Source organism: Pseudochaenichthys georgianus, chromosome 16 (genome assembly GCF_902827115.2).
Source record: "Pseudochaenichthys georgianus chromosome 16, fPseGeo1.2, whole genome shotgun sequence".
Lineage (NCBI taxonomy): Eukaryota > Metazoa > Chordata > Actinopteri > Perciformes > Channichthyidae > Pseudochaenichthys > Pseudochaenichthys georgianus.
The window spans coordinates 2,303,263-2,329,602 of record NC_047518.2 but is presented as its reverse complement, the minus strand read 5'-3'; the positions used below and the strand labels follow the sequence as shown (position 1 = coordinate 2,329,602).

At 41.7% G+C, this 26,340-nt stretch overlaps 1 protein-coding gene across 3 annotated transcripts in view; it reads left to right on the top strand.

Annotated features, from left to right (window-relative positions):
- The first annotated feature begins 344 nt into the window (after positions 1 to 344).
- tsnare1 (T-SNARE Domain Containing 1) overlaps positions 345 to 26,340 on the top strand; it is a 341,252-nt gene continuing 315,256 nt past the window's right edge. For all 3 annotated transcript variants that reach the window (XR_011644584.1, XM_034101918.2, XM_071205781.1), the window contains exon 1: positions 345 to 435. The gene's annotated coding sequence lies outside the window, so the exon portion shown is untranslated. The remainder of the gene's footprint in view (positions 436 to 26,340) is intronic.

Here is a 26,340-nt window from a genome sequence, read left to right as displayed (position 1 = left end):
ATATTTGACAGAAATCTAAGATATATTTAAGGTTTAATTCATTCACATCTCTCATTTTTAATTAGTGTTTGCATTTAAACCATCACACAGGGTCTTATCTACAATAAAAAAAACTGAAATGTTGACCTTAATTAAATGTATTACGTCCACAAATATAAGTTTTCTATTTTTTATACTAACCTAATACAGTTATGTGAAATATGTTGACATAATAGATTGATTTAAAGTCAATGTTTCAGTTTTTTCAGTGCAGAATTAAATCATGTCATTGACGTCCCCTCAACTACAAATCCCAGAGATCCTTGCCGGGGACTAATCTGGTCATGTGACCGGCAGCAGGAGCAGATGGTGCCTGGTCACATGATGTTGTTAGCCGAGGCTGAGGAGCAGCACCATCTGAGCTGAATCACAGCCACATCTCTCCCTACATTGAAGGTAAAGCTGGAGGAATCCCTCCTTTTCTCCCACTGTTGTTCTGCCTTTAGTGAGGGATGCTGCAGCCTCACACAGACCGAGGAGGGGGAGGAGGGGGGGGAGGAGGGGGGAGGGGGGATGGGAGGCCAACAGGGATGCCTCTCCGTTCCTCTCTTCAAGCAAAGGAGCACAGATGTTTGTAGAGTGTAAATCTTTCGGCTGTTAACACGTCTAAGTGGAGGAGTGTATGTGTTTGGAGGGAAGCCATGTTGTTGGATGTATTCAGTGTGTGATGAGGAGAAGGCAGGGATCTGGGTGGGTTACAACCACTTCCTCTTTTTACCTAGGGGCTATCTGTTCATCTTCTGGCAGGAAGCCACAGCCATAGATGGATGATTCCTGTTTCCATGCCCCTCCTTTCTCCTTTCCATTTCTGATGTCAGTTCAGTATCTTGTTATGCTTTGACCCATAGTATGGCCCTCTGAGAGAGTGTTACCTCAGTTGTAGCTATAGCTCTAGTACAAGAGCATTAATTCTTATTATTTTCAATCTTTGTGTTCTTTCAGCATGTGAAAAACTAAAGCATGTGTGCTGTCCTGCTGCTGCAGAGGTATACAAATCTCTTCCATGTACCTTTTGCTTTGCCCACTCATAATGCTAATGCTAGCTAAACCAGCTGCTGTGTGTGAGGGGCTAATGTCAGCCGTTGTTCTGCTTTGGATACTTGCTACCATGTTGGCATGGCAACATACATGATAACCTCAGTTCAGCCTATGTTTTCAGTGTGGACGGAGTAGCTACAACGGTAGCTAAGCCTAGCCTGGTTGATTCATTAAGTGTGTGAAGGACCAGGGTACGCAAAAATCAGGAATGCAGGTTGAGGTGCAAAAATAAGGATTTTATTTGCCCAATATATGTACAGTCTTAAGATGGGTAATAAAATCAATTAGGTTTAAACAAAAAGGTGTAGATATAAACAGACACAATCTAGCATTTAACACATAAACAAAACGTCACAAAAATGGGTGACATCCTGTGTGCTCTTCTGCCCAAGAGCAACTCACATACCCCCACCCCCATCTCCACACTGCAGGAATGTATAGCACTATTGGCCAGTCCGTTGTTGCGTGCAGGGGGAAGAGGCTCTAAAAAGGGGTGGCTTTAAACACCCCTCAAGGTTTGAGAGGAATGGCGTAGTCCAATTAGCTGACACGTCTATAAAGGCAGGTGTTTTCCATCAGCTCAGCCTTTTGCCAGGAGCAAGGTGAGCTGTAAGACACTGACAATAGGATTACACACAACACAATTAACAATAGATATTTTAAACAAGATTGCGTGCACTCAATCTAGCAAAATAAAGCTGTTTCAAATCAATGTGTCTGTGTATGTCTGATGTAAACAAAAGCATAACCTTTAGGATGTGTGTTCGTTTGTGAGGCTTGTAGCCCTCACAAAGTGTTCACCCAATTGGATGGTAGTTGAATATGAATACAAAATATAATTTGAAGGATTCTCAAAGAGCATAGTTATGTTTTTCATTTGCTGTTTCCAAATGAAGAATAAATCAAATATCAGCAGACTTCGGATGGAAATGTGTAACAAGCGCTGAAACACGGTGTTAAAGGTCCCATGTCATGGCCATTTCTACTGATCATATTTCCATTGTTGAGGTCTACTAGAATAGATTTATACTGTGCAATTTTCCAAACTCACATTGGTTTCTCACAGCATCTCTGTAAAGTATGTGTATTCACCGCTATTCACTCTCTGCCCTAGATGGCTTGTTGGAGCTTCATCCCCCCCCCCCCCCCCCCCCCCCCCCCCCTCCTCCTCCCTGTGAGCCCAGTGTGCCCTGATGGGTCGGGACGTTGAGAGGCTCGTTGCTGCGATCTGCTGCGAGGAGTGGAAGCCTGTCCACTCCTCGCAGCAACGAGCCTCTCGGCGATACAGCGAGAACAAACAAAATTCATCACACAAACACTCACAGCCGAAGTAAAAACAATAAGTGTGGCTTGATATTGAGTTAGAAAAAGGTTGAGAATGGGTCTGCGGAGAGCATTTCTCTGTGATCCCAACATAGTAGCCCGAAAACCGTTTTCCCATTTAAACAGTCGTGGTAGATACCTTGTTTGTTTTAAACATCATAAATACACAAACAACAATGAATACTTACAGGTTGTGTACCCGAATCTCCCGCTGGTCCAAACAAAGTAGGAACAGCATCGTTCTTCAGTGCCCTATGCTGTACATATCCGGCATGCATCGCTGAAATGTTTGGGAAGCTTTGTTTCGTGAAAGGCTGGCAGAGGGTGTGGCCTCTGGGTATCGCCACATCAGAGTACTCAGGAAGAAAATCAGAAATCTCCAACGAGGCGTTCTGGTGCAGCATAGTCTTTTCTGTGTTAGAGTTGTACTTTGAGGGTGTTTGACTCTGCAGACCGTTTACATGCATAACAACCTTCATAACACACAAGGGGACGGGTAATAACCGTAAAAGCAAGACATGGGACCTTTTAATAAAATATATTTGTTGATGATGCTCAGAGCCCTTACTCAGATCTTTATCATCAGCAATGGCTATTAAGCCCCAAGGTCCCCGTCGGCGGGTACTTTTTTTTTTTTCACAACACTGTCTCAGGGGATCTTAATATTTAAGAACCTATTAATGTGTTATACCAGATTAACGGGAATAATCTCAGCTAACTGACGATACAAACCATTTTTACCAAAACAAAACACAAGTCTCATAAGAAGCATCTAAATGACCCCTGAGCGAAAAATGCTAACGCACTTTGGCACAGAACTCAAGATAAAATATACCCTTATTACTTATCGTAGCTGCACATACAAGATATCCGATTAAAGCTGAGGTTCCACAGATTATTTAGGTATATATATCATCACTGAGTGATCCGAACTCGCGACAGGGGAAGCAAACACAGACATCACGACACGTACCTTTACAGAGCTTTTACAGGAGATCGTCTCACCGTAGCTGTCAATCTGATCAAAAGACGTGTTCAATGGCATTAAAACAAGAAAAAACGTGGCTGAATCGGTTAATCCATAGGTTGATAATGTTTCTGGGTAATATTTTTTTTGATTTATAATCCATAATTCCATTTTTATGTAAAAATCGGAGAGTAAAAGGTTAGCTGCTAATGGTAGCCACCAGAGTTATCGCAGCTTCCGGTCTTGGCTATGCGGTAGTCTCACACACACACACATTACCAAATAAGGAGTATGTGGGAGTTCCCCTCGATTCCATTGGCTCTGACGGTTAGAAAGAGATGTCAATCAGCAAAATCGAGCAAGGGGGGCCAGTGATAGGTCAAATCCACCTAAATGGGTTTTTTCACTTGTTTTGCATCAATCTTGATACAGGGTACTTATTATATGTTGTAGTTTGGATTCCTAAAGCTTTTAGTCTACCATCCCATCATTCAAGGGTGGTTTTCACTATAAGTAACTTTTTTTTTGGACGGACACAATAATTTACATTTTTTTTACTGTGTTCAATCTGAATTTAATTTAAAAATAAAAACATCTATATTGATTCTGACACTTCTACATCCAACTCACAGGTGTAACCTTGCTTTGAGAAAAAATATTATTAATTTAACCCTTTTAGAAGGGAAGATATGGTCATTTGTTCTGTGAATGTCCTTTTCGAGCCTGAGACCTGAAAAACAGGCTCGGGACTTAACAGGTTAATACCAGTGCTTGAATTGGGCCGATATGGCCACTTTCATACAGATCATACTAATGCTCTCGATTGGTCTCTGTGTGTCATTCAAGCTCGGGTGTGTATGTGTGGCGCGAGCGAGCGAGAAAGCGTGCGCACCGTTTACATGTATTGTTGTTAGCATCTGGTGCTAGCTAGCTGCGCTAACGGATATAAGGAGCTGTTTCAACAACAAGGTGGAGGGAGAGTCCTCTGCTGTCAGACTGAGAGGCTGATAACTACAGCTCAGGCCATTTTCTTAATGTCTTTCGTTTTTTGTAAAGCATTTTGAATTGCCTTGTGTTGAAAGATGCTATATAAATAAACTTGCCTTGCCTTGCCTCAGGTGAGGTAAATTACTCTGAGTGTTTAGATAGTTAACTTAGTCTAAGTTATCTCAGTGGGTCTCAAACGGCTTGGTCACCATTTATGTAAACACATATTTCCATTTGAGAGGGTAGTGATTAGTAAAATATGCATGAATAATACAAATAAAATGTTAACTAAGTGAAAAAAGGTAAGATAAACTTGTTGAGAGCTAAAACTAGTCTTTGCTGCTGCCTCAAAGAGAAGCAGGGGGGAGACAGGTGAGGCTGATTCAGGAGCACAGACACTATAAATGAACCAAAAACAAATAAATAAACAAGTGTCAATGTTTTTTCATATTGGATATGGTATATTATTGATTATGGCCATGTACTTATGATTTTATGATTATTTAAAATGTATACAGTTCTGTTTCATATGGGTGTAGTCTCTTTATTTCCCCCTCAAAATGCACCAGATTGATGTATTTAAGTCCAACATTTAAAAATAAATCGGTATCTTTAACAAAATGCCCCCGAACCCCCCCTATAGGATTTGAGGTCCACCCCCACTTAACATATGTTCACATGGACAGGTTCCTAAATAGATTTGCAAATTTTTTTAAATAGTAACCCATCTCCATATGTTTATTTTTGGGTAGTAGATTTAAACTAGAGGGCTATCACTATGGGCAGCAACGCTGTAAATATTGACAAATAAATCCAGCAAAATGGCACAAAAAACTGGTAGTGGCCTGACTGGGTATATAATTCCCGGCCTGACTTATTGTCCCAGTCCGGCCTACGCATGACAACAAATATGCCCAGTGTACCTATGACGCGCCGCAGCAATAGACTAGAGCAGAAAAGACTTAGCATTTCAAAAATGTTAGCGTGGCTTAATAATAGTGCAAAAAGACAGCGGTTGTCGCCGGACAAGGATTCCCTCTCTCCTTTTCTGCTGAAAGATGGTGAGTGTACTCAGGGACGAGGAGTCATTTAACCAGCCGCCAGTAGGAGTCAGGATTTACTTTCTTTTATATCCATAAAGAAAAAGTCAATCTGTTTACAGTTGTTTCATATGGATGTTGAGAGGTATCCATATATCTCTTCATTTTGCTCTCAAAGTGCACCAGATTGATGCATCTAACTTCAATATTTAAAAACAAATCTTCCCGGGGGAGCATGCCCCCAGACCCCCCTAGAGGGTGTCAGGTCCACTCCCCACTTATAAAAATAGCACTTTACCACTGCACCCCGAGTCATTTTGTTAAAGTACAGTGAGCCTTTCTAACATATACAGTAAAGAGACAAACCCACCAGCATTATAGGATATACTATGACTGAGCCAAATATTTGTTTTTGGGCTGTATAAATAAATTGACTTGAAACAGTTGCTGATTTAGAGTACTGGCACCTTTTTTATTCCAATTCAAGCACTGGTTAATACAAAATGCTTTGAGACTTAATCCTCAACCATCGCCTATAAGGTCAATTGTCCTTACTCGCCTGTAATTGTTTTATTTGATTAACGTTGTTGCTGATAAAATTATGAAATGTGTTATACAACATAAATAAATAAAACAAAAGTAGGCAATCAAAGCAGTGTATGCTGCATAACACTGTTACATCTTCTGAGAAAAAAATAAAGAAATAACAACAGTAGAAAACAGAAGTTTATAAAGAAGGCCCTGCAGTGTGTGTTGCAACTGAGATGCACCTTAAAAAATGTTGCAGTTACATAAGAGTTAGAAATGTGGATGAGTGTATGCTTGAGTTTATTAATTTATTCTGAACTGATATTCATTGGCATGTCTGGAATGTGCTGTTGGTCCACAGTATACGTAACAGGATGTTGGATGGTGGGTGTTCTCTGACTCATCGCTCATCTCACTGCTCTCTCACCACTCACATTTCTATCTGCTGTTTGTCATGATGATTCACAGCATTATAACTATCTTCTTCTTCGAGTCCGTAGCAATCTCAGATGTCGTTCTGCCAGTATCGGGCAATTATAACTATTATATTAGTATATCATTAGATTCCATTTTTTCACAAATTAAATAAACCATGATTTTGTGAGTGATGAGAAAGGCTATTTTGCTATCTCTAAAATGGGGAGGGTTACGTATTGTAACTAGGAATATAAGCACAGGCGGAGCCCTCTACTGGACTCTATGGGTACTACATCTTAACCATACTATGTGAGCATTCACCTACTTAGATATCTATAAATGTAGCCGGCCCCTTGGTGCGGGCCTACCTGAATGCGTGCGCAAGCCCACCGTATATAAGGCGGCCACGCCTCCTGACTGTCATTCTACACCCTCTTCAGCGAGCAGCATAGGACAGACAGGGCCCCAAGTAGAGGGCTCCGTCTGTGCTTATAAAACTAGGGTTGCAATACATAACCCCCCGTTATATCTTACACAGGCTCCGCCCTCTACTGAACTCTATGGGTACAGTGGGTGGAGCCCTGATGCATAAACGCCCTGTCGTCCAACAACATCGACCCATCACACCGCCCCTGACCGGCTTTTAGTTAACAGCCACTGCACCGCAACTTCTTCTCCTCCTGTGACGGTGGAGAAATCGGGGCCGCAGTTTACTTGGCTGGTAGAGCACACTCAGGCACGCTTACCTCGTGAAGAGTGTGCATGGAAAATAGTTAGGAAGGCCTGCATGGGGCTTACCGTGCACCATGTTTTCCGGGTCCCTAAGGAGCATGGGGAGAACGTAAGTGCACCATGTCCCCCACACTCACAGTAGAGTGTGCATGGACGATAGTGGGGAAGGCTGTAGGCAGGTGGGGAGAGCCTTCCCCACTAGTCCTCCAGCCCTGTATGGGGCTTACTGCGCACCATGTTTCCCGGGTTTATCGGAGGTTACCCTCCACTGAAGGGGGGATGGTCACCAGACGTCGTTTGTGCCTCTTGGGATTTAAACGAAGGCCGGAAAACCACCTTTGCAGGCGAGTAAGTAACCCCAGCAGTACCACGAGGTGAGCAACCGCCATGAGACCCAGAGTCTGCATGATGGTCAGCTGGTCAAGCTGTCACCGTTGCCCATGGGCGGCGCCAGGATTTTTTTGCTGCAGTAACTTTGCAGTTGCTATATGACAGAACGCCGTTGCTAGTTAATTTTCAAAATAAATAAACAACACCAGTGGGCCAAGCACGAGCCTGTTCATATTGTAGCGTTCACCGCTATTCAAGATCACAGATCACTCGAGCCTTCAATGTCGAAAACGTTCTCTTTATTTTCTGGTATAGACGGCCACAGCCACTCCTTACAGAACCAATCAACAGTATAACACTCACTATGACTTTTCCCCACACTCGAAGACAACTCCTACCGTCTCGTACTCCCTCCAGACACACCGAAAAGGCACACACACACACACCTGGAAGGGGCGGTCTCTCCCTAACTCCCACCAACAACATTGCCTAAATAACTTTACAAATGTACTAAACTGTGCACATCTGATAACTGACATAACTATTACCTTGGACACGCTACACTATTATCATTCATATTTACATTAAAACATTCCTTTGACACTTATAACATTACTTTGCAAGGTAAGCACAACCAAAATAAGTTTGTAAAAGCAGAATTTGAACACTGTTTCTGTGCTCCTACAATATTTTTGTATAATACCATTACCATTACGTATAATACCTGTGGGCCATCTATAATACCTTTGGGCCATCTAAGCTAATTTACAGATGGCCCTGAGCCCAGCAATAGAGATTGCCCTGAAAAATGCACGCGGACTAAATGGCACGAAGGGTTTGGGGGGCCTCCGTCCCCCTAGAAAATGTTGATTTTTGCAGGTCTTAGATGCTGTCTGGTGCATTCTCTAGACTGAATTATAAGATGAACCACCACAATATTATATTGTACAATTTCAATTTTATTCTTCATTTCACTTGTTTGTTTGTTCTTGTTTGTGTTAGCTCGCTTGCATGCCCTGCATAGCTATAAGAAATACTTAAGTTGTTGGTCAAAACACTTTCCATCTGATGAAGGCAAATGCCTTCCCAGATGGAAAAAAGTAGAAAACATTACATTCAGTTATAACTGCCAAAACAAACATTATTTACACTATTATGGCCCCTGTTAAAAATGTTTGTAATGTTAACTACTGTAAGTTGGTCGAACGAATGCCTCCTCATCCGGAAGCTGACCGAGCAGACCCGAGCAGCAGTCGAGAGGAGCCGAGCGCATCCGCGAAGCACACGTCAGAGTTCCCGTTAGCCGGCAAATCTAAATATCTTCGGTCAAAATAATTTCCCTTTAGAGCAATACCGCTTCAGCTGCGCCACTTATGTGACAGACAAGAAGAGTATGTGACAGACAAGAATAGTCAACTCTAATGTCTAACACTTAATGTGGAGAAAGAGATGTCCTGTATGGGTTGATTGTGCGTTGATCTGTTGGTAATGCCCCGGGGTTCCGGTGGGCATGTAAACAAATGCATAATGCATACTGCTATACTTTGTGGCCTCATCCAGTTGCATAGCGACACTTATTGTGTAGTTGTCTTTTAATAAGCAGGTAGTCATATCATTAGCTAGAACTAGCTGGATCTGACATAAACGCGAGTGAAGTCTAATCTGACGGGAGAGAGAGATCAGCTGCTGCTGACGAGTCGAGACTCGATACGCAGCTCTGCATAACCACATGCAGCGGTGAGCGGAACAAAACACACACTTCAGGTTAGAATATCACACGTAGCTATTTTAATTACCTCTCAAACTACCTAAACTAGTTATAGATATGTTTAGTTTTACTGTCGGGTCACTCATTACTGGATCCGCGAGCTGCATGATACTGGCATAATAGATTGCCCGATCGGGCAACCAGCAGGTGAGGCTTCATTGCCCGAGCTAAATACTAGATGGCCCCGGGCCATCGGGCAGTCCTTAATGTCGAGCCCTGAGTGCAATCCAGTGAGCCAGGGAGTTGGTTATTTTCTCAGACGTGGACTTACTTATCCTGGCCCTGAAACCAGTCCTCTGGTTGAGTGTGGGTTGGGTCAGGGCGTGGTTCCTTGCACTCGGAGTCGGGCTAACGTCCACGCTAGCTGCTACATGCTTTGCATTTAGGTGATACTTTAGGCTTGATGTGCTGCGGTGATATGCAAATTCTTTTTTGCATAATTTGCACACAACCGTGCTCTTGTCGACGCTTCCATCCGTCCGTTTTTTAAAACAACATTTCCCATCCACGGGGCCGACCAAAGCGGTCTCATTAGCTTGTTAGTTCATGTTTGACTATTGTTCACCATGGTTTGTTGTTGTTTGAAGTCCCATGCTGAAGTCATGAACGTTAGTTGGTGCTCCAGTATAATCGGTACGCCTGAAACTCATCCAGTGAGAAATGTTCCGCTGTGCAAAAATAAGTGCGATTAAAGTGCGATTAAAATGCGTTAAAAAAATTAACGCGTTAATTTTGTGTAATTAATTAATCTTAATTAACGCGTTAAAGTCCCGGCCCTAGTATAAATATATATAGATACATTTTCATAACAAAACAATGGGGTTGCTAAGCCGTTGCTAGGCCAATTGTTGGAGTTGCTATAGCAACTCCAAGCTAGCCCCTGGCACAGTCTGCAAACTGCCTGAAGCAGGGATGCCTGTCTGCTCTCTGACAGGGTGGCACGTAGTCTGCCTGCATCAAGCAAACATCCCCAGATACCCCACCTGCTGGTGAGGTATGGGACTGCTCTTCTTCCAATTGACCGCAATCCACTTGGATCAATTGGGCTGTGTTTGCCTCTTCCCTGGACCTGGCCTTGACTATGACGTCGTATTATAAAACCCTCATGCCATGGTCGCGAAGCGGCTGAAGCGCTGTGGTCACACATTTGTGTGGGGATAGGGGGTAGCCAAACGGTAGTCTGTTGTACTTGTAGGCTACCCCCCTGGAAGGCAAAACGCAAAAACTTTCTGTGCTTTGGAGCAATTTTCGACATGAAAGTAAGCTTCCTTCAGGTCGATGGTTGTGAACCAATTGCCCGGCTGCCCTAGTTCCAGTAATTGGTTTACATATGGAACTTAATCCAATGTGTCTGTGTCACTTTGAAAATATTTCTGATAATCCATCAGCAATAAACCTAGTTTTAAGTTTTCAGATTTAAGAGAGCAAGATTTACTTTCACTTTGGGCAAACTGCATGTGCATAGCTCTCATTTCTCAATAGTAACGTGTGTGTATGTGCACTTTCTCAGAATAAAGCAAAACTATGAGTTTAAAAGACAAAAAAACGAAGTCAAGCAAAATAAAATAAATTAAGAAAAAAAAAAACTATAAGTTGCAAACAAATCATTTGTGTAATCATGTAAACTATAAGTATTTTTTCTTTGTTTTAACCAAGCGGCAAACTCTGGGGAAGAGCCGGGACGCCAATACGGAAGTGCCACACACTGCAGTTCATACATGGGCCGCTAGGGACTGGCTGCAGAAAGGAGCAATTTCCATAGACCCCCATGTTAAAATGCCCAACTTTACAGCAGAAAAAAACATGTTTCTACCCATGGATGCAATAAATATTATTATCGATATAGTTAGATTCCACCTTCATTATTAGGAATCTGTGAGTGAATTGTTTTCTAACACGACCCTTTTATTTATATTAGGTCTTAAAGTTTTTGCATAAATTAGGGCGTGGTCACTGACTTAAAGGCAATGTGAGCGTCCATTCCCATTGGATAACGGAGAATTGTACATCCGGAAGTAAGTATTCCTCTTACTGTCAATTGATTTTACAGTGATATCTGCACTACTCATCGACTAAAAAACACCAGATTATCCTTGTTAATTACACAACATTGATTGGTTTAAATTGTGTGCAATGCTTTTGTATTTTTCCCCTTCGATTCGGAGAAACAAATATTTTTTCTGATTAAAGGATGGCAGAAGACACTACACTACCCAGAATCCCCAGCTATCGTTTGGACTACACCATGTGCTCTGTTTGACAAACCCCGTTTTTTTCACCATTCATTCGGATGGCTGGCGTCTATGTCACATGATCTTCAAATTTCTCCCTGCAGAAAAAGAAAACATGGCCGAACTTCGTTTTATTCTCGGTAGAAAATGCCTATTTTAAAGTTAGTTTGGCCATTAAAATGCGTTTTGATGTCATTTGATGCGAGAAATATGAGTTGTTATTTCAGATTATGTGTGCAGTGGATGTACATGATCTTTAGTTTGCTAGTTATTACGAAGATTACTTCAGGAAATCGCGACGTTTTCATTGTTACCAAGGTGGTTGCTAGGGACGCTGCTATCGATATTATTTCTGTTATGTTGTGTAACTGTTTAATGGTGTTATCTTTATTGCTACCCCCTTCCCCGTCAATGTATAGTGTTGGTCCACAGCCTAAACATATTAGTTTAACAAAATCCGCATCTAAAGATAGCCTACGTTATTTTCCCCCTGTGCAATTCCAGTCTCACATCTCACAGCACATCGTCATTAACAAATACCGGAAACAGACCGAAAACATTTAAAAAAAATAATAATAATACCTTATTCCGAGTGTGCTTGCTTTTCTCTTTGAAAGTCATCACATAACGGCATTGTAATACACGGTTCGGCTGCATTACATATTACATATCTGCCGTAGTTCTGTATTTATAGAGCCCTGATGAGAAGACAAACATGAGGAACTGAAAACGTGACGTGGATCATAAATATATCAGCCATTAAACAACATCTTACATTTCTTTTCACACAATACGTCTCCTTGCAGTATCAACACTAATTCGGCTCACTTTTATATTTGATCCAATTGGTAGATAGGCTGTATTTACACCATAAAGGTGCACAGCTGATATACAGGGACACCTGGTGGTTAAAGCATGTTATTGAATTTAATTATTTTTATTATTAGGTATTAATACGATCCCTATAAAGTATATTCGTTATTCTCTACTAATAGTTAATTAAAGACTATGTAATGACTATTTTGCACATCCCTTTCAAGATTTCAAGATTTTCTAAGGTTTATTGACATATCATATAGGCCTACACAACTGTGGTGTAGTTCTGCACTGAATGAAAAACTTGGGTTGCAGGTTCCTCAATAGTGCATTACAAGACATCTATCAATATTTGTGCACCTCCAGCAATGTTAACTATGTTGAAGCACTTGTTTTAACTGATATTATACATAATGTATTACACTCCTATAAGATGTATGTAGATATTTCATCTCCGGCCTTGTCAGGTATTGAACAATCAATAAATAAAGAACACAGAATTGTTGAATATAAAACACAGAATTTGTGTGATTATACTAAATGATTTTCAAATAAACACAACTGCATATTTAACTGCTACACATTCTGATGTAACACAAATGTTCCAACTTGGGATCAATAAAGTATATCTTATCTTAAGCTGATCTATGGCTACTGCCATATTTGCAAAATGTGCCTCTGAACCTTGACAAGTGCATGTTTCAGGCTTATCAATTAATGTAATGTTATCACAGGGGTCACACACATAAGACCAGCTGTTAAATAAAGCTCTTCTGACCTTAGCTGGCGTGTGGGTATATATTAATACTGCCCATAATGGGCACAAGCAATTTTCACCCATTTATTAATTATATGTTTTAAATGTGAGTGTTTCCTGTCCCCTAAACCTCCAGGGATGTACACAGTTTAATACTGGCAACTTCTTATTATGGGAAATACGAAAACGTCTTTTAAAACTACAACTCCCAGTAGAGACGTGCCATAGAGAACATGTTGCGAAAGAGAATAGCCAGCATGTGTAGTTCTGGGGACGGGTGGGGGAGGGGGGACGCGGTGCCCCCCCTCCGTGCTGTACCCAGAGGAAGTGGGAAAACGGGATAAGACTCTGGACACCACGCTGTCTCTATGATCCACACTGTTACAGTAATATGAGAGGAAAATAAATGTTTTAGGAAATGAAAAATATGAAGTTAACAAATAAAACACAGCTCATGGACGGTAGGTTTTCCTACAAAGTTAACTCAGCCTCCATTGATTTTCATATCAAATTAGCGTGTTAATAAAATAAGCTATCATGGCTTATATTTGCATATCTAAACAGAATCATGAAAACCTGTTGGTAGAGTCAGGCACATGAGTCCGTTTGAGTGTGTGCGCCGGTGTCTGAACGCTCACTCACTGCTAGCTATGTAGCTAACTGTTAGGCTACTTAGCTTGCATTGTTATGGATCTAAAGGTAGCACAAGCTAACTTTCATAGCACAGCTTTACTTCTCACTTAACACAATAAAGAAACAGACCGTATAGCACAAACAACACAAATGATCAATACTTACATATATTTTCACTTGTACAGTTGCAAGAAAAAGTATGTGAACCCTTTGGATTCTCCACACATAGCGTTGTGTGTTCCTTCCAAACAACTCAACTTTGGTTTCATCTTTCCACAGAATATTTTGCCAGTAGTGCTGTGGAACATCCAGGTGCTCTTTTGCAAACTTCAAACGTGCAGCAATGTTTTTTCTGGACAGCAGTGGCTTCCTCCGTGGTGTCCTCCCATGAACTCCATTCTTGTTCAGTGTTTTACGTATCGTAGATTCGTCAACAGAGATGTTAGCATGTGCCAGAGATTTCTTTAAGTCTCTAGCTGACACTCTAGGATTCTTCTTCACCTCATTGAGCATTCTGCGCTGTGCTCTTGCAGTCATCTTTACAGGACGGCCACTCCTAGGGAGAGTAGCAACAGTGCTGAACTTTCTCCATGTATAGACAACTTGTCTTACCGTGGACTGATGAACATCAAGGCTTTCAGAGACACTTTTGTAACCCTTTCCAGCTTTATGCAAGTCAGCAATTCTTAATGGTAGGTCTTCTGAAAGCTCTTTTGTGCGAGGCATGGTTCACATCTGGCAATGCTTCTTAAGAATAGCTAATTCAAAACTGGTGTGCATTTTTTATAGGGCAGGGCAGCTTTAACCAACACCTCCAATCTCGTCTCATTGGTTGGACTCCAGGTTGGCTGACTCCTGACTCCAATTAGCTCTTGAAGAAGTCTTTAGCCTAGGGGTTTTCCACCCTGCACTGTGAATATTTACATGGTGTGTTCAATAAAAACATGAAATTGTTTGTGTGGTATTAGTTTAAGCAGACTGTGTTTGTCTATTGTTGTGACTTAGATGAAGATCAGAACACATTTTATGACCAACTTATGCAGAAATCCAGGTAATTCCACAGGGTTCACATACCTTTTCTTGCAACTGTATATAATAATTGAAATGCTGGTTCGTCTGGGGGTCTTCTGTCCACGCTCAGCTAGCTACCGCACCGCAGCTGCCTGCACTGTACAATCGCTGGAGGACTGGGCTGTCACTCAAAAACTGAGTAGCCAATGGGGACTCACCCCTGAAAGTCCCGCCCACCTGGGAGGTTTGTGTCAGAATCTCAAACAAAAAATGAGGGAGCGCAAAAGAGAAAGCTGCAGCGAGAGCAAAAGTCTGATCATTGAGAAAGAAGAAACAAGAACTGCAAACAAAAACCTATGTTAAAACAAAGAAAAAAGACTTATAGTTTACATGATTACACAAATGATTTGTTTGCAACTTATAGTTTTATTTTTGAAATTTATTTTATTTTGCTTGACTCAGTTTTTTTTTCTTTTAAACTCATAGTTTTGCTTTATCTTTATGATACAAAACTAATACATCCCATAGAAATTCCCCCATCGATTCTATTGGCTCTAACGGTTCAAAAGACATGTCAATCATCAAAATCGACCAATGGGTTCCAGAAAAACGGCAAATACACCCATTTCCACCCAAATGACCTCAGAGGTGGATTTGTTTGTGCTAAACCTCTCTAAAAAGGTCAAATGTCACTTGTTTTGCATCAATCTTGATACAGGGTACTTATATGTTATAGTTTGGATTTCTAAAGCTTTTAGTCTATCCCATCATTCAAGGGTGGTTTTCACTATAAGTATTGGTTTATTTTTGGACAGACACTATAATCAAAAAATGTTTACTATGTTCAATATGAATTTACTTTAAAATAAAAAAAAATCTATATTGATTCTGACTTTTCTACATCCAACTCACAGGTTTATCATTGATTTGAGAAAAAAGATTATTAATGTACCCCTGTTAGAAAGGAACTAATTTTCGAGCCTGAGACCTGAAAAACAGGCTGAATGGAGGAGGGACGCTGCAAAACTGGAGTGAGTACCCATGTTTCAGTGTCCTGTCCATCCATTCAGTACACAGCTAAGCTTCCATTCCCCAAACTGTGTTAGGGGACCTGCAAACAGCTGTGGAGTCTCAGCTAAGAAGCTGTAGCACTCTCTGGCGGCCCACTCAGCCTCCAAACCTTCCATAAGATGAAGATTAGCTCATGGGGGGCTGACACAGAAAGGGACGATTTTCTACAGCGGTCCTTGAACGCACCATGGCACCCCTCGGGGGGCCGCACGCCCTGTCATAACGCCGTCTTCACACAGACGGTGAAATGCATCAATCGGGGCTGCAGTCAAATAGTCCATTTAGCTTAGTAACCTTCCTAACCGAGTGAAATGACCCGGAAGTCCCTCAGTGGCAGCCATGATAAGTGCCGTTCTAATTCTCTAGATGATAGGAAAGGAGGTTTCAAACTTCCTTTATAACCTCCTTTAGCTTAGGAACCACTGGACCTCCCTAACCGAAAGGAGAGGAGTAAATGCTGCCCCACAATGCCTTGCAGCCGCAGCATTTGACGTCACACAACAGTCGGCCGTTCACGGACACAAACGATTATGACGGAGAAATTATATCATGAAAGTTACGGTGCTTATTAAGCTTTTTAAAACTTATGTGGTAAGTTGCCAAAGTGCTTTGTTTTGAACGTTCATCAGTATTATAATCAAAAAGAGAAATATGAACGTTAGTTTTTACTGAAATTATCAAATAAAGTCTTTACTGAGCTGTGTGGGGTTTGTTCAACTTCTAAAAGATGTTTGAATGGTGATGTACACAGTGATAGATGTTAAAGACTAACGTTTATAATAAATACATTTGTATTGATTTTAAGATCTTTAGTTCATACAATCATACGTATTGGGATCATTTGTATTAATGTGGACCGGAGGGAGAGGGTGACGAGCAGAAGTTTCACTTTCCTTTTTTATTTAAATTCCAACTTTGGTCCTGAAGAATATGTTTCTCTGTTGTCTACGTTCATAAAGCAAAGCAGCAGCATCAGAGCACGGTGCAGAGTCTCTAGATGAGTTCACAGTAGTCCCTCGTTCTTATTAAACATCCATGTTGTAGTCCGCTGTATAGAAAACTGTAGTTTCCATGGTTTCCCCACAGCAGCAGACGCACAAAATGACGTCCGCTGGCGCATCATAAACACGTCGGATAGTGAAAGTGCAGTCGGATTCTCTAAAGTACCGCAGTCTCTTCTCCTAAGTCCTTTTGAATTCTCCTATCCACTATCCCTTAACCCCGTGACGTTTCACTCAGAGGTCAAGGGATAGACGATAGGGTTAGAACTTAGGAGCTGATTTTTAAACTATCCGAACGCAACCCGGAGCTATTACACTAGGCGAGGTGTGTTTTCTGCAACACGCCGGCCATAATGTCCCTGCACCCGCATAGCGCTTTGATAGCACTTCCTGCGGTTAATCACACTCACATGCGCGCGCCCACTGGCTGCCTCCTATACTGGAGTTACAACTGGGGCAGCGAGTGGGGAATTGTGTCTCATAATGGCTGCCCAATTAACATCGTATGTAACGGATCTTGCCGATTTCAACGAGACATTATGGGGAAATGTGGAATTGTAGAGAGAGATGACTTTACTCTGGGATGAATGCAATCGTTTTTATTGAATGCATTTTTCACACACAAACATCACTCTAGACCAGTGCTTCTCAAATTGTGGTCCACGGACCACTGGTGGTCCGTGAGTATATTGGTAACATTTCACATTTGAAATAAATAAATACATTTAAGTTTTTCGCACTCTCTCGGAATATCTCCGCAATGGAACGAGCTTAAGTTTCACTTTCTATTGCATGATAAAGCCCAGGGCAACACCTTCATCACATGTTGTCACTTGTTTGTACCATTTTCAGGCGATTTATAAATCTGTTCTAGAAAAACGATGTGTTTTGGGATATTTGTGGAGTTAGGTGGTCCGCGAGTGTTTTTTTATTGGTTAAGTGGTCCTTGGTATGAAAAAGTTTGAGAAACACTGCTCTAGTCCTAGGGTTACAATACGTAACCCACCGTTCTTCTGCGGAGGTCCCTGAACGCACTGCGGCCACTCCCACGGGGTCCGCACGCCTTCATATTAACGCTGTGTTTCACAGTCAACGGTGAAACGTATTAATCGGAGCTATTATACTAGGCAAGGTGTGTTTTCTGACCACAGCACGCCGGCAATAGCGTATCTTGAACCCGCACAGTGCTTTGACAGCACTTTCTGCGGTTTATTCCAGTCATGTGCGAGCGCCCACCTGCTGGCTCCTTTACTGGAGTTTACAGCGGGGCGTCGAGTGTGGGACAGTGTTCTGTCCTCTGAGGATGAGCAAGAAGCAGCATACGCTAAGCTGCGACTCCTCCTAATCCACGTGACGTGACCAAGGAAATCGATACAAAGAGCCCTTCCGTAAACACGGGGGCTCCCAGGAGATCACGGTCTTTTTGGAAAGTGCCATGCGGCGTGATCCCCCAACACACCCGTGTTTATTTGCAGCCGCCCTGTCATGCGACAGTGGGGCAGAGGCTCTCTGCCCAGCCTGCTGCCTGCAGGGAGCAAATGGCCACACTCCGCCGCCATGGTAATCACCTAGGGGGAAGTACAGACCTGGGTGGTGGACTTCCATGGACGCCGGACCCGGAAGTGCCCGACAACGAGAAGTCCTCGTGGAATGGTGAACGTGAATGGCACCGCCTCGGCCATACCCTGGTCCCCCAAACACTCAAATCAGAGGTGGTGGTGATCAGCGCCCGCTATTAAGCCAGGGCACGAAGGACAGGCCTGTGTCTCTAGAAGTGGCGACTCCATGAAGGTATGATAACTCTTTCTTCTTCTTTCAAACGTTTTACTTTCTCTGCTTCAGTTGTTGCTCGCTCGCTGAAGAGAAAAGGATGACAGTCCGGAGGCGTGACCGCATTATATACGGTGGGCTTGTGCACGCATTCAGGTAGGCCCGCCCTGAGGGGCCGGCTACGTTTATGGATATCTCAGTAGGTGAATGCTTGCATAGTATGGTTAAGAGGTAGTACCCATAGATTCTAATAGAGGGCGGACTGTGGTTTTGAACGGACAGAGTAAAAGTTCTGGTTCTCGATCCAGGAACAATTTCTGATAAATAAATGAATGGTTTTTCACCAGATAGTTGCTGCTATAGAGAGCAGGCACAGCTCAAACAGTTACTCCACTCAATTGCAAGCATTTATATGACATCAGGTTCAGGTTATTTATTTGTACCCGTAGGTAGATTCTGTTTGCAGAGAAAAAGACAAGGGTTCCATCCTGACACTAAAAACAAACACAAACAGACACATCTCTAATAAAAGTACAAGTATACCCAGCTCAACCAAATCTCAAAATATTTAAAAAACATTTTAAGACGGAAAACAAACATGGACATTCAAAATTCACAATTAAATAAATAAATAAATAAAAATAGGCATCTGTGTGATGCTCCTATGATGTGTTAATTAGTGCAATAGCTGCTGGAATAAAACTGTTTTCATATCGCTTCGTTCTACTCCTTGGGACAAGTAACCTCCGGCCCGAAGGAAGAAGCTTGAATTCTGAGTGCAGAGGGTGGGAGTCATCGTCTAATATGGAGCTGGATAACCGCTTTGACTGCCTGAGGTACAGGGTCTCCAGTTTTAGCTGTGGCTCACCAATCAGCCTGCTGGACCACTTTATGATCCGACTCAAAACATGACATTAGTGAAAAAGACAGAATTGACTCGATACAAGCACGATAAAACATGATCATCATGGTTTTGTCAATGTTAAAATAGGACAGGTTCCTAAGACAGTACAAACGCTGGTGCCCCCTTTTGCACACAGCTTCACAGTTTGGATCAGAGCACAATTTTGAGTCAATAATTGTCCCGAGATATTTGTATGATTGCACAAATTCTACTTTCTGATTCTGGATTGTTAAGACTTCATGTACAGTGGTGCAAAAAAGTATTTAGTCAGCCACCAATTGTGCAAATACTCCCACTTAAAAAGATGAGAGGCCTGTAATTTCCATCCTAGGTATACTTCAACTATGAGAGACAAAATGAGAAAAAAAAAAATCTAGAAAATCACATTGTCTGATTTTTAAAGAATTTATTTGCAAATTATGGTGGAAAATAAGTACTTGGTCAATAACAAAAGTTCATCTCAATACTTTGTTATATACCCTTTGTTGGCAATGATAGAGGTCAAGCGTTTTCTGTAAGTCTTCACAAGGTGTTCACACACTGTTGCTGGTATTATGGCCCATTCCTCCATGCAGATCTCCTCTAGAGCAGTGATGTGTTGGGGCTGTCGCTGGGCAACACGGACTTTCAACTCCCTCCAAAGATTTTCTATGGGGTTGAGATCTGGAGACTGGCTAGGCCACTCCAGGACCTTGAAATGCTTCTTACGAAGCCACTCCTTCGTTGCCCGGGCGGTGTGTTTGGGATCATTGTCATGCTGAAAGACCCAGCCACGTTTCATCTTCAATGCCCTTGCTGATGGAAGGAGGTTGTCACTCAATATCTCACGATACATGGCCCCATTCATTCTTTCCTTTACACGGATCAGTCTTCCTGTTCCCTTTGCAGAAAAACAGCCCCCAAGCATGATGTTTCCACCCCCATGTTTCACAGTAGGTATGGTGTTCTTTGGATGCAACTCAGCATTCTTTCTCCTCCAAATACGTCTAGTTGAGTTTTTACCAAAAAGTTCTATTTTGGTTTCATCTGACCATATGACATTCTCCCAATCCTCTTCTGGACCATCTAAATGCTCTCTAGCAGACTTCAGACGGGCCTGGACATGTACTGGCTTAAGCAGGGGGACACGTCTGGCACTGCAGGATTTGAGTCCCTGGCGGCGTAGTGTGTTACTGATGGTAGCCTTTGTTACTTTGGTCCCAGCTCTCTGCAGGTCATTGACTCGGTCCCCCCGTGTGGTTCTGGGATTTTTGCTCACCGTTCTTGTGATCATTTTGACCCCACGGGGTGAGATCTTGCGAGGGAGATTATCAGTGGTCTTGTATGTCTTCCATTTTCTAATAATTGCTCCCACAGTTGATTTCTTCACACCAAGCTGCTTACATATTGCAGATTCAGTCTTCCCAGCCTGGTGCAGGTCTACAATTTTGTTTCTGGTGTCCTTTGACAGCTCTCTGGTCTTGGCCATAGTGGAGTTTGGAGTGTGACTGTTTGAGGTTGTGGACAGGTGTCTTTTATACTGATAACGAGTTCAAACAGGTGCCATGAATACAGTTAACGAGTGGAGGACAGAGGAGGCTCTTAAAGAAGAAGTTACAGGTCTGTGAGAGCCAGACATCTTGTTTGTTTGTATCTCCTCTGGGAGTCTGCCCTCCTCCTGTATTATGACGAGTTTCTAGATTCCACCGTAAACACACCCATTCATATAAAGGTATAAAGGTACAGTCACACACCAATCAAAGTAACGCAATGCAAAACCTGTGATTCGGATCGCAATTTGCAGCTTGGATAAAAGCAGCAAAATCACTACCGCTAGTGAAGCTTAGCGATCCTGCTAAGTGAAAAAGTGCAGACATGTGCACACTGCTGGTGCCAATGGACCATACACATGATCCTGAGGCAGAGGTGGGAGAAGTACTCAGATCTTGTACTTAAGTAAAAGTAGAAATACCTGAATGTAAGTGAAGAAATACTCTGTTACAAGTAAAAGTCTTGCATTCAAAATATTACTTAAGTAATAGTACAACAGGTATAGCATCAACATATAGTTAAATTACCAAAAGTAAAATTTCAGAATAATATATATGATATGTTTTATAATGATTGATCATTAAAGTGTTCTCAAAGCTTGTAAAGGTGCAGCTAGTTTGAATGACTTTGTATACTGCAGGGTAGCTTGTGGATTTACTCCAGGTGCACTAAAGTCTGATTTAACACTTGATTACATTTCACATCATTCATCCACATCTGTAAAGTAACTAAATGTATTACATACATGCAGTGGAGTAAAAAGTACACCATTTACCTCTGTAGCAAAACATGGAAATACTCAAGTTAAGTACAAGTATCTCAAAATGTTACTTGAGTAGATGTACTTAGTTACTGTCGACCACTGTCCGGAGGACAATTTAAACTACAAATTGGATATAGCCCTTGCATTATGGTATGGCTTGTATCGCTCTGCTCAAATCGTTAACCACAGACAGTACACTGCCAACCATCTGGCCTTTATTCGGGGCCACACAATCTCATAGCCACAGCGATTATCAGCAAGTCTTCTCACATCAGTTTGAGGGCAGAACATTGAGGCCTGCTACTACTGGCCTGGTTTCAAGTGCGTAGTATTAAACTCTCCATGGAGACCCTCAGCTGTGTCAGCATGACATGAGACCCACAGCCGCCCTCACATGTGGGGATAATGTTTACGTATGGCTCTCATTCAGAAGAGCCATCTGCTGCGGTGTTTGTACACACCATCATCCTTTGGCACATGGTGTCTTCACTGCGACCATCTTTGCTTGGTATTGTGTTATATATTTTAGCAGCTGTAATGATGAAAATATTGACTACCTGCCTTCATAAAGGCAACTGTGAACTAGTCAATATTCCCAGACTTATTTATTTTTCTCCAGGACTTAATTTAATTTAATTATTGTTTCACATTGCTCTGACCAGTAACTGTCATTCAATCTGTGAGAAGTGTAACCAGGAGAAATGTGACTTGTTTCGTATGATTATGGAGTGAGAGTGTGTTGAATTGGGTGTGTGGTATATTTTCATGCACGGACACGCATGTTCCACGACACACAAACTGAACATCACTCATTTGTCTGACCACTACCAGTGTTCTTGCGATCTTGTTATAACAACAAGTGCACGTTACTGATGCAATATGGTTGAGACCATTCGGGCTTATTCTGGGGTGCAAGGAATAGTCCAAGTAGTGGGGGAGTTTTATACAATATGTTTAAAACATAAAGATAAAACGTTTTTAAAAAGTTATTGTTTAATGTTTTAAGGAGGTGACGCTATTCAGCCAATCAAATTGGTGCAGTCAGCACGATAGATTGAAACACACACACAGAGACGAGACAAGAGGAGAGAAACAGTTGGAGTCATTTGAAATGGCGGAAGGTAGACAGCAAAAACAGAGCATTTAATGACATTTTCTCTTACTGGACCTCTTTGAAATGCATTATGAATACCCCTGCATTATAGCAACAACAACAACAACAATAATAATAATAATAATAATAGCAATAATAATTGGGAGGGGGGAGCGGCTGTTCTTATGTTCTCTGAGGGGAGGCTCACCCCGAGTCCTGCACGGGTCTGATTTTCAAGACCCGCTCCCGCCCCGCACCCGCGACGTGCAATACCGAACCGCCCCGCTACCCGCACATATTGCCAATTAGTTCCGCAACCCGACCCGTCGGCAAAAGATCCACAACCCGACCCCGCATATATATGAGCAGTGAAAACGTGCAATTATTAATATAGGCTACGCAGTTGTACAGTAGTGTACAATACATGTAGGCCTACATAGTGCTGCGTACCTGGACTCAAATTCAGGTTCAGGTCCGGACTCAAGTCCAGAGGTTCAGGTGCAGGTCCGGACCTGAACCCATGGCTTGTGTCAAGTTGTGTGAGTAACTAAAGTGAACTTATTGTGAGCTAATTATCAACTAAAATTCAAACTCGTCAGGTTTATTGTGCTCCCTTCCAACCTACATTTCTCTACAAAGTACAAATGTAAAAAAAACACTTTTTGCCACTTAGTCTACAAATGACTTATGACAGCAACTACAGTGAACTACTACAGAGTTCACTGAATACCACACTGATTCACTGTTGAGAAGCTGTTGGTCCTTTTTTAGTGGGTGAAGGTAGAAGGCTTTGGCGTCAGATGGGCACAGCGAAACATCGTTTTTGAAGCTGGCAACGGGGCAATTTTGGTTTCAGGCTCTGCAGGACATAAAACATCTGTCATTCTCTTTATTCGTATCTTTTGGATCTTTATGATTCTTGGTGTCGGCGTTGTGGGCAAGAGATATGTATTCGCATCCGTGATCATCATGTTTCAAATATAAAGAGCTTTGAATCAAATGTCGATTTCCCTCTGTGCCTCGTCTGGCAAGATGCAGCTGGACATCCATCCACACTTTCCAGACCAGTCCGCCGGCTGTGTGCACAGACAGCACCTGTGAAGCCCTGAGCAGCCGCAAATCCGCAGCTGACATAGGCGGGTGGTGCTGGCTGACGTCTTTCCCGTTTTTGTGGAGCTTTTTTACAACGTATGTGAAAACATTGTTGCTTGCTTTAAAAGTAGCGCAGTTCATTTAGTCAAACCCTGGAAAGTATCTTGATTTCCCTGCCCTAATTACAAAGTAACTGGCAACTGAATAGGTTTCGCCGTTTGAGGTCTGGACCGTTGCGTAAAAGGACCGCAGCTGCGTGTTGAGCGTTTCTGTCAAACTCTCTTGGTTGGTTTTTTTCAATCAGCCACTCTTTAAATAGTTTCATTGCCCATAATGTGTTCCGTTTTGTATTCAATTCATGCCTGTCCTCTTAAATTTGGTCGATTTCTCCGTCACTCAAATCTCTGTGTCTTTTCGCCTCTCTTACTTCTCCGCTGTTTTCTTGTCCCGCTTGTCTTTTTCTTTTCTTCACTGGGGACTCATCAGCCACAAACCATTCCTCCAGATTACTGTGCTCTTGAAATACATTAAAAGTAATGTTAAAATCCTCCATGTTGCTCTCACACGACAGCGGAAAACTAAAGACAAGCAGACAGTTTGCTTTGCTTTTCAAACTGTTACATTTGAAAAACAGTGAAATCGACCGAACTTCTTTGTGCAGATGTGAGCGTCCTTAACAACGGTCGATAAATCCTTGACAGCGGTCTGTCTGTTCTGGATTAACAACGTGTCACGTTTTCTGAATTGACCAATCAGAATCGAGTATTCAACTAAACCATGTAATGACACAAAATAAAAACGTCTCTTTGTTTTTATGATTGTTTTTCTTTCTTCTAGACTGCTTATGATTGGCCTGTCCATGGAAAATAAGCTGTCAGACGTACACTGCATAGGCATGCACGGTCACTCAGATATGTTGAGTTTTCCATCATACTATATGACTTTATATGTTGTACAACTTGTATATGATATTCTAAATCTGCCTCCTGCTGATTGCCTGTCTGTATTTAAACAAGCTCTATTCTGCCCTTAGATTTTATGTGTTATATACTGTAGGTTTTAATGTATGTTTCTCTCCCACACAAACGCTTATCACAATGATTTGATAAGCATGGAATGTATCAAAACAACAACAAAATAAACAACAGTCAAATATGGGGCACAGATGGAAAAAGAGGAGTAGTCATTATTAGTGTGTTGTAGTGTGTTAGAGGTTGTTTTTATATTCACACAAGGAACATAACATTGAATGAATTACATTGATTTATGAATTGAACAATATACTCCGTAAAATGCATGCCTCCTGGCACGTGGACCTATGTTGGACACAAAGCTTCCTTCTAAGACAACTCATCAAAATGCACGTACAATATCTCAGAGACAGATTGCCAAAAAAGTTCTTCTGCAAATTTATATTTTACTTTTAGGTAATAAATCTGTCTCCCATGGCCTGTCCTGTAGCACCAGCCTGTTTGTTATGCACAACACTCATATTGTCTAGTTTAATAAACATTGTAGCCTCTAGCACAGGGGTGGGCAATTATTTTTCCTAGGGGGCCAAATGAGCAACTGAAAATATTTTGGAGGGCCGGGCCAAAATGCCGAACTCAATTATGCATAATATACATTTTATTTCTATATAAAAAGCAGTAAATGGCATTGTTTTGACCGCTGGTTAGAGTGTATGTTATTATTTGGCAATTAAAAGGTGAGGTTAGCTTTCAAAAATATCATTTATTCAAATAGAATTTCCAAAATGATAAACATTTTCAGTCACATTAATAAATAAGGGCATTTTGAGTTTCATATACTATTGAAACAAGGATTTTCTTAGCTTTCTAAAGACATCACATCATCTTTGTAGCCAAAATAAACAAGACATATCACTGAACTGTGTAACTGTGTAAAGAAAAGTGTCCCAGTTTTGTAGCCTTTTTGACTTTACATGCCTATATTAAACATTTAATGTTTTCAGAACTGCGCAAAAAAAAAAAAAAAAAAAGATCAAGTGTCCCATTTTACTTATATTTCCACATTTTAGTGTTCTTCAGTTCTTTTTTTTCATTCAGTGTGAGAAATCCAGTCTCTGTTGAGCTTTAACAAGTCCATCAAAGTCAGGTTGAATGTCTGAGGTGGAGATGCGAAGCACAGCTGACAGATGTTCATCAGTGAGAGAGGATCTGTACCTGGATTTGGTAAACTTCATGACTGAGAATGTCTGTTCACATGTGTAGGTGGATCCAAAGAGAACCAACATCTTCTGAGCATGTCTCCTCATGTTTGGAAAGTTCTCCTCCTTGAGAGCAGAGTAGAACTCTAGCAGTGATGCTGACTTAAAGTGCTCTTTCAGTAGTGAATCAGACTGCAGGTCAATGAGTTCAAGCTGAACATCAGTGGGTGCACTCTCAACACTGCAGGTAAAGGGAGAGGAAACCAGCTGCATTTCATCCTCAACCTTTTTGAAATCTTGAAAACGCCTTGAAAATTCATCATGCAGTG